This window comes from Salmo trutta, chromosome 6 (genome assembly GCF_901001165.1).
Source record: "Salmo trutta chromosome 6, fSalTru1.1, whole genome shotgun sequence".
NCBI lineage: Eukaryota > Metazoa > Chordata > Actinopteri > Salmoniformes > Salmonidae > Salmo > Salmo trutta.
In genome coordinates this window covers 53,249,677-53,259,887 of record NC_042962.1, presented here as the reverse complement: position 1 = coordinate 53,259,887, position 10,211 = coordinate 53,249,677, and positions in this window count along the sequence as shown.

Sequence of the window (10,211 nt, the reverse complement as noted above, 5' to 3'; positions counted from 1 at the left end):
TGCTGTGAGATATTACCCCACTCTTCCACCAAGGCACCTGCGAGTTCCGGGACATTTCTGGGGGGAATGGCCCTAGCCCTCACCCTCCGATCCAACAGGTCCCAGACGTGCTCAATGGGATTGAGATCCCGGCTCTTTGCTGGCCATGGCAGAACACTGACATTCCTGTCTTGCAGGAAATCACGCACAGAACGAGCAGTATGGCTGGTGGCATTGTCATGCTGGAGGGTCATGTCAGGATGAGCCTGCAGGAAGGGTACCACATGAGGGAGGAGGATGTCTTCCCTGTAATGCACATCATTGAGATTGCCTGCAATGACAACAAGCTCAGTACGATGATGCTGTGACACACCACCCCAGACCATGATGGACCCTCCACCTCCAAATCAATCCCGCTCCAGAGTACAGGCCTCGGTGTAACGCTCATTCCTTCAACGATAAACGCGAATCCGACCATCACCCATGGTGAGTCAAAACCGCGACTCGTCAGTGAAGAGCACTTTTTGCCAGTCCTGTCTGGTCCAGCGACGGTGGGTTTGTGCCCATAGGCAACGTTGTTGCCAGTGATGTCTGGTGAGGATCTACCTTACAACAGGCCTACAAGCCCTCAGTCCAGCCTCTCTCAGCCTATTGCGGACAGTCTGAGCACTGATGGAGGGATTGTGCATTCCTGGTGTAACTCGGGCAGTTGTTGTTGCCATCCTGTTCCTGTCCCGCAGGTGTGATGTTCGGATGTACCGATCCTGTGCAGGTGTTGTTACACGTGGTCTGCCACTGCGAGGACGATCAGCTGTCCAACCTGTCTCCCTGTAGCACTGTCTTAGGCGTCTCACAGTACAGACATTGCAATTTATTGCCCTGGCCACATCTGCAGTCCTCATGCCTCCTTGCAGCATGCCTAAGGCACGTTCACGCAGATCAGCAGGGACCCTGGGCGTCTTTCTTTTGGTGTTTTTTAGAGTCAGTAGAAAGGCCTCTTTAGTGTCCTAAGTCTTCATAACTGTGACCTTAATTGCCTACCGTCTGTAAGCTGTTAGTGTCTTAACGACCGTTCCACAGGTGCATGTTCTTTAATTGTTTATGGTTCATTGAACAAGCATGGGAAACAGTGTTAAAACCCTTTACAATGAAGATCTGTGAAATTATTTTACAAATTATCTTTGAAAGACAGGGTCCTGAAAAAGGGACTTTTCTTTTTTTGCGGAGTTTATAATACGTTTGCCATCTTACTGTATGAACATTTCATAAAAATATAAACGCAACATGCCACAAACGATTTTACGGAGTTACAGTTCATATAAGGAAATCAGTCAATTTAAATAAATAAATTAGACCCTATTCTATGGATTTCACATGACTGGGCAGGGGCACAACCATGGGTGGGCCTGGAAGGGAGCCAGGCCCAAGTGGGAGCCAGGTGGTCTGCGGTTGTGAGGCCGGTTGGATGTACTGACAAATTCTCTAAAATGACGTTTAAGGTGGCTTATGATAGAGAAATTAACACTAAATTCTCTGGAAACAGCTCTGGTGGACATTCCTGCAGTCAGTATGCCAATTGCACGCTCCCTCAAAACTTGAGACATCTGTGGGATTGTGTGTGTGTGACAAATCTGCACTTTTTCAAGTGGGCTTTTATTGTCCCCAGCACAAGGTGCACCTGTGTAATTATCACGCTGTTTAATCAGCTTCTTGATATGCCACACCTGTCAGGTGGATGGATTATTTTGGCAAAGGAGACATGCTCACTAACAGGGACGTAAACTAATTGTTGCAAAGAATTTGAGAAAAAATAAGCTTTTTTTGTGCATATGGAACATTTCTGGAATCTTTTATTTCAGCTCATGAAACATGGGACCAACATTTTACATGTTGCGTTTATATTTTGGTTCAGTAAAGTTAGTTGAACATTATAGTAACCTAGGCTAAACATGACAGGCCATACATGATAACCCAAAACAGATATGAGTTTACTGAAGAGAAACAAATCTTCCCTGTACAAAATCTAAATATTTGTCAAACAAACTATATATTCAACAAGTGCTTTTCAACTGGTTTCTTCTGGTACAGAGGCTGTAGCTGTAATGGCCTCTGTTGGTACAGGATTTATGTAGTAGACAGAGTATCTGAGCTACTCTCTATGGCTGTAAATGCTGTATCTGAGCTGGTGTCTACTGGTCCAGAGGGTGCACCTGAACTGTAGTTTACTGGAGTAGATAGTGTACCTACAGTTGAAGTCGGAAGTTTCCATACAACTTAGCCAAATACATTTAAACTCCGTTTTTCACAATTCCTGACATTTAATCCTTGTAAAAATTCCCTGTCTTAGGTCATTTAGGATCACCACTTTATTTTAAGAATGTGAAATGTCAGAATAATAGTAGCAAGAATGATTTATTTCAGCTTTTATTTCTTTCATCACATTCCCAGTGGGTCAGAAGTTTACATACACTCAATTAGTATTTGGTAGCATTGCCTTTAAATTGTTTTAACTTGGGTCAAACGTTTCGGGTAGCCTTCCACATGCTTCCCACAATAAGTTGGGTGAATTTTGGCCCATTCCTCCTGACAGAGCTGGTGTAACTGAGTCAGGTTTGTAGCCCTTCTTGCTCGCACACACTTTTTCAGTTCTGCCCACAAATGTTCTATGGGATTGAGGTCAGGGCTTTGTGATGGCCACTGCAATACCTTGACTTTGTTGTCCTTAAGCCATTTTGCCACAACTTTGGAAGTATGCTTGGGGTCATTGTCCATTTGGAAGACCCATTTGCGACCAAGCTTTAACTTCCTGACTGATGTCTTGAGATGTTGCTTCAATATATCCACATAATTTTTCCATCCTCATGATGCCATCTATTTTGTGAAGTGCACTAGTCCCTCCTGCAGCAAAGCACCCCCACAACATGATGCTGCCACCCCCGTGTTTCACGGTTGGGATGGTGTTCTTCGGCTTGCAAGCCTCCCCCTTTTTCCTCCAAACATAACGAGGGTCATTATGGCCAAACAGTTATTTTTTTATTTAATCAGACCAGAGGACATTTCTCAAAAAAGTACGATCTTTGTCCCCATGTGCAGTTGCAAACTGTAGTCTGGCTTTTTATGGCGGTTTTGGAACAGTGGCTTCTTCCTTGCTGAGCGGCCTTTCAGGTTATGTCGATATAGGACTCATTTTACTGTGGATATAGATACTTTGTACCTGTTTCCTCCAGCATCTTCACAAGGTCCTTTGCTGTTGTACTGGGATTGATTTGCACTTTTCGCACTAAAGTACGTTCATCTCTAGGAGACAGAACGCGTCTCCTTCCTGAGCGGTATGGCGGCTGCGTGGTCCCAAGGTGTTTATACTTGCGTACTATTGTTTGTATAGATGAACGTGGTACCTTCAGGCGTTTGGAAATTTCTCACAAGGATGAACCAGACTTGTGGAGGTCGACAATTCTTTTCAGAGGTCTTGGCTGATTTCTTTTGATTTTCCCATGATGTCAAGCAAGAGGCACTGAGTTTGAAGGTAGGCCATGAAATACATCCACAGGTACACCTCCAATTGACTCAAATGATGTCAACTAGCCTATCAGAAGCTTCTAAAGCCATGACATCATTTTCGGGAATTTTCCAAGCTGTTTAAAGGCACAGTCAACTTAGTGTATGTAAACTTCTGATCCACTGGAATTGATTGTGATACAGTGAATTATAAGTGAAATAATGTAATTACTTGTGTCATGCACAAAGTAGATGTCCTAACCAACTTGCCAAAACTATAGTTTGTTAACAAGAAATTTGTGGAGTGCTTGAAAAACGAGTTTTAATGACTCCAACCTAAGTGTATGTAATCTTCCGACTTCAACTGTACATGCTGTGGCTCTGAGACCAGCTGACAATCCTGGACTGCTTCTATCAGGAGTGTCTGTACTGTCTGACACTGAGCTAGTGGGTCTCCTCAGACCTGATAGGCCAGGTGTTCCTCTCTCACTGTCTACCTGACCACTGCTCCTCTGTGTTCCCATTGTTTCCAACACACTTCCTTGTTCTACACCCATATGATAGCCATGAGAGAGTCTTTTACTTGATGATTTTAGGGCAAGAGGTGGTTGGGGATTGTGGGGTGTGGCGTTGTTTTAGGAGAAGTTGGGTCTTGATGTATGGGAATTTAGAATGGAGGTGTTTGTTTGGGATAAGTTAGGTTCTTTCACCTAGTCTCTCTCTGGACGCTACACTTAGTCCATTCTCTGAGGGATTGGTGGAGACCTCTGACCGTCAGTCTGGCTGGTGTGTGTGTGGCTCTGCTGGATTCCTCCTCTTGGTCCTCTGACCCTGGCTCCACCTCAGAGTAGATGTCCTCCTGTTGTTGGTCATCACCTTCTTATTTTCTATATTCCTTTTCTTCCTTTCCTTCCTTCTGTCTCCTCATCTTCCCTTTAATCCCTCAATCGCATTTCATCTTCCCTCTGTCTCTCCCTCCCTCTCTCCATCGACATCTTCACTCTTCATCTCTCTCTCCCTCTCAGTCATTTCCTTTGTAACTTTCCTCATGTAACCCCTGGTCAGCTCGGTTCCCCCACTGTTTATCCTGAACCTGTTGGGAGAGGTAGATTGCGGTTCAGGCTGTATCCATCGCTGGCACGTGACATCTGAGGGGTCTTTGGATGGGGTGAGATGAGGCCATCCTCTTCCTCACTCTCTTCTTCACGTTCCTCTCTCTCTCTCCCTCCCCGTCTTCACATTCCTTAGTCGGTGTTCTCAACTAATATTTAGGCTGGTTGGAACCTCGGCCCTGATTCTGGTAATTTAGTCCCAACTGGCTATTACTCACAGTACCACCTATGTTATCAGTAGATCCTGCCTTGTCATAGTCCAGTAATGGGTTCTTATCTCCCTCACTATCTCTGTTTCTCACACCTTCCCTGGTCTGGTTGACTATGTCCTCTACTTTAACCCCCGGTTATTGTTCCAGTAATGGCTGCTTCTCCTTCTCCCCACTCTCTGCATGGCTGGTTCCCACTGCCTTCTCTGGATCCTCTTCAGAGTGGCTTGTTCCCCCTGCCTTCTCTGGATCCTCTTCAGAGTGGCTGGTTCCCACTGCCTTCTCTGGATCCTCTTTAGAGTGACTGGTTCCCACTGCCTTCTCTGGATCCTCTTCAGTGGCTCGTTCCCCCTGCCTTCTCTGGATCCTCTTCAGAGTGGCTGGTTCCCACTGCCTTCTCTGGATCCTCTTCAGAGTGGCTGGTTCCCACTGCCTTCTCTGGATCCTCTTCAGAGTGACTGGTTCCTACTGCCTTCTCTGGATCTTCTTCAGAGAGTCTGGTTCCCCCTGCCTTCTCTGGATCCTCTTCAGAGTGGCTGGTTCCCACTGCCTTCTCTGGATCCTCTTCAGAGTGGCTGGTTCCCCCTGCCTTCTCTGGATCCTCTTCAGTGGCTCGTTCCCACTGCCTTCTCTGGATCCTCTTCAGAGTGGCTGGTTCCCACTGCCTTCTCTGGATCCTCTTCAGAGTGGCTGGTTCCCACTGCCTTCTCTGGATCCTCTTCAGAGTGGCTGGTTCCCACTGCCTTCTCTGGATCCTCTTCAGAGTGGCTGGTTCCCACTGCCTTCTCTGGATCCTCTTCAGAGTGGCTGGTTCCCACTGCCCTCTCTGGATCCTCTTCAGAGTGGCTGGTTCCCACTGCCTTCTCTGGATCCTCTTCAGAGTGGCTGGTTCCCCCTGCCTTCTCTGGATCCTCTTCAGTGGCTCGTTCCCACTGCCTTCTCTGGATCCTCTTCAGAGTGGCTGGTTCCCACTGCCTTCTCTGGATCCTCTTCAGAGTGGCTGGTTCCCACTGCCTTCTCTGGATCCTCTTCAGAGTGGCTGGTTCCCACTGCCTTCTCTGGATCCTCTTCAGAGTGGCTGGTTCCCACTGCCTTCTCTGGATCCTCTTCAGAGTCGCTGGTTCCTACTGCCTTCTCTGGATCCTCTTCAGAGTGGCTGGTTCCCACTGCCTTCTCTGGATCCTCTTCAGAGTGGCTGGTTCCCACTGTCTTCTCTGGATCCTCTTCAGAGTCGCTGGTTCCTACTGCCTTCTCTGGATCCTCTTCAGAGTGGCTGGTTCCCACTGCCTTCTCTGGATCCTCTTCAGAGTCGCTGGTTCCCACTGCCTTCTCTGGATCCTCTTCAGAGTGGCTGGTTCCCCCTGCCTTCTCTGGATCCTCTTCAGTGGCTCGTTCCCACTGCCTTCTCTGGATCCTCTTCAGAGTGGCTGGTTCCCACTGCCTTCTCTGGATCCTCTTCAGAGTGGCTGGTTCCCACTGCCTTCTCTGGATCCTCTTCAGAGTCGCTGGTTCCTACTGCCTTCTCTGGATCCTCTTCAGAGTGGCTGGTTCCCACTGCCTTCTCTGGATCCTCTTCAGAGTGGCTGGTTCCCACTGCCTTCTCTGGATCCTCTTCAGAGTCGCTGGTTCCTACTGCCTTCTCTGGATCCTCTTCAGAGTGGCTGGTTCCCACTGCCTTCTCTGGATCCTCTTCAGAGTGGCTGGTTCCCCCTGCCTTCTCTGGATCCTCTTCAGTGGCTCATTCCCACTGCCTTCTCTGGATCCTCTTCAGAGTGGCTGGTTCCCACTGCCTTCTCTGGATCCTCTTCAGAGTGGCTGGTTCCCCCTGCCTTCTCTGGATCCTCTTCAGAGTGGCTGGTTCCCCCTGCCTTCTCTGGATCCTCTTCAGAGTGGCTGGTTCCTACTGCCTTCTCTGGATCCTCTTCAGAGTGGCTGGTTCCCACTGCCCTCTCTGGATCCTCTTCAGAGTGGCTGGTTCCCACTGCCTTCTCTGGATCCTCTTCAGAGTGGCTGGTTCCCCCTGCCTTCTCTGGATCCTCTTCAGTGGCTGGTTCCCACTGCCTTCTCTGGATCCTCTTCAGAGTGGCTGGTTCCCACTGCCTTCTCTGGATCCTCTTCAGAGTGGCTGGTTCCCACTGCCTTCTCTGGATCCTCTTCAGAGTGGCTGGTTCCCCCTGCCTTCTATGGATCCTCTTCAGCGTGGCTGGTTCCCCCTGCCTTCTCTGGATCCTCTTCAGAGTGGCTGGTTCCCCCTGCCTTCTCTGGATCCTCTTCAGCGCGGTTGGTTCCCCCTGCCTTCTCTGGATCCTCTTCAGCGCGGCTGGTTCCCCCTGCCTTCTCTGGATCCTCTTCAGCGCGGCTGGTTCCCCCTGCCTTCTCTGGATCCTCTTCAGAGTGGCTGGTTCCCCCTGCCTTCTCTGGATCCTCTTCAGCGTGGCTGGTTCCCACTGCCCTCTCTGGATCCTCTTCAGCGTGGCTGGTTCCCCCTGCCTTCTCTGGATCCTCTTCAGCGTGGCTGGTTCCCCCTGCCTTCTCTGGATCCTCTTCAGAGTGGCCGTCATCCCCAGGGTTCAGCCCACGTTGAGGCGTGTGGATGTGATGTCTGTTGGGGATCAGCTGTGATACCTCCAAAGGACCAGACAGATCTGGTCTCAGGGTCTCCATTGGCTTTGCATTAGTCTGGATATGGGAATGTTAGAGAAAACAAAGGAGATGAAAGAAGGCAAAGTCAATGGCTGTAGAGGTATGGAGAGCCAGCTTATGATGAAACCTTGTCTATTTCAAATCTTCTCTCATTTAATGAGACAGGTGGGCCCACCCGAAAGTGCCGCATGTCATGATGACACTCACCTGTTTTGAACAAGGAGAGAAGATTTGAAATAGACAAGATGACGGCGTACACATTGTTGGATTACTTCATGGAGCAAAACATTTATTGTTTTTGAATAATGGAGCATTTTCTATCTTCAAACGCACCTCCTGCAACTGGACATGGATATTTCAGACGATACATTTGACCGAATCAAGAACGAAGATCGGCAAGTTAAGGTTGGTCGAAAATCCTCTGTGCTACACCAAACAGTACCTAACCTGTCACTCCCAGAAATGGATACCAAAAATCTTTGACTAAATCACATTATCTGGTGTAACAATCTGTAGCTATGAAACCGAAAAGCAACGTCAGGCAAAGTGACAGATTCCCCACTGTGCACAGAAGTCATTTCAACATCTAGTTTTGATTTTCATTTGGTTGAGTTGTCAACTAACGTGAATTCAACGTAATATCAATAAAACATTTCACCATGTCATTGGATTTAGGTTCAAAGTTGGGTGAAAAAACATGAAATTCCTTGTAAATCCAATCCGTTTATGGTGTAAATTGAACATCACATTACATTTTTGGTTGAAATGACATAGTAACAAGGTAGATTCAACCAGTTTCTGCCCAGTGGGATGCTTTAGTCTAAACTGAACATAATGAATAGTGTTTGACCTGAAATCATTATTTGATCCTGAGAGATTAAATCCAACTTAATGGAGTAAAAGATAAATATAAACACCATAGTATTACTGAAAGATGTGGGCTTACCTTTGTAACACTTCTTGTTGATAAGAAATACTCCAACAACAAACAAAACTAAGGCCAGAACACCAAAAGCAGCTAGTATGGGGATCCATGGAATCCCTATAAAACTCATGTAAACACAAACACATGTCAGATTTATCTGTGACTGTCTCTTTGTTTCTCTCTACTCACAAACCTGCATAGTTCTCCCATCTGATATATGATGGCTATCATACTGGTGTTCTTATCACGGGGACTTTTGGAGAGAGCTGCATATAGGGTTTGTTCATAAAACAATAAAAATATAACCAGAAACAGAAATGTCTTTAAAAAGTGTGGACTAACCAAGGTTATTGTTCAGCACTTTAACAGCACATGACATAGTCGTTGGCAACCTTTTTGTGCTTGAACCTTTGACATGTTTTGCTCCCGAGTGGTGCAGCGGTCTAAGGCACTGCATCTCAGTGCAAGAGGCGTCACTACAGTCCCTGGTTCAAATCCAGGCTGTATCACATCCGGCCATGTTTGGGAGTCCCATAGGGTGGTGCACAATTGGCCCAGCATCGTCCAGGTTTGGCCATTGTAAATAAGAATTTGTTCTTAATTGACTTGCCTAGTTAAATAAAGATTACATTTAAAAAAATGTTACATCCCCTTCTTTAGCTGGTACCTAAAAAGAGGTCCCGATCCATCATTGGATCACAAGTCCTGACCATCCATTTAGGCAACAATGATTTAACAATGACTTCCACTCTCTGCTGAAAGGTCTGTATTTTTCCACCAATCAAACCCTCTGCCTCATACACCCCGCTGAGCTGCTGGGTCAGCTGTCTGATAGTGATTTCTCCTGTTGTAGTGTTCAATGATGTCTTCTCTTTAAAATCAGGAAATTCCTGTATCCTGACAGTGTCCCATTCCACCGCCTTGTTTCCACCATGTTTCCAGAGGATCTCCTGTAAAACTCCACCACGGATCCCAGGATTAATAATAACATTCCTTTGTGATGACATAACGTGTTGGTGAAGCTGCAGCTGCTATGGGAAAAGAGCAAAGTTACACCCTTAGAAATAGAATCAGAATTCCGGTAGATCTACTTAAATTCTATTTCTATGGTTGCATCATCACTCTTAACATGTCATATCTTGTCCTACCCAGTAATAACAGAACAGTATACATTCAGTTGTGAACCTTTTACCTTTAAAATACACAATGGTACAGTCAATATAGTTCACATGTTCTTATAATGCACACCCTTAACTCAGCTCAATAGTCTGCACCCTAAAAAACATTAATGAAAAACTGTCGCCCGCTGGATGGCTGTGTCAAAACATATATTGTCAGTTTACACTCGACTGAAATATCCTCTTTGTTTCACTTGAGTGTGTCTAGTCTATAATTATGAATACCTGCGGGAAATATAGTCACTTACCATTCATTAATTATGCAACAGAAGATGGTGACTAATACTATTACAGTTGGAATTGATCGTCCTTGGTCAGCCATATCCCACAAGTGAGATCCATGTAGTCAAAGTGATAGGGTTATGTCTTCATTTTTTATATATGGAACTGCACCTCAGGCATTATTGAAAGTCGGGACAAAATAAACTTTTTCTCACAACTTTGTTTTTGTCACGATCGTCGTTGTAATAATGGTCGGACCAAGGCGCAGCGTGAGTAGCGTTCCACATCTTTTATTACAAAGTGAAACTTTGCAAAATACAAAACAAACAATAAATGAATAAACAAACTTTGACTACAGCGATGCTACGTGCACTAACTCAAAACAATATCCCATAAACACAAGTGGAAAAAACAGCTTGTCACGTCCTGAACAGCAGAGGGCATA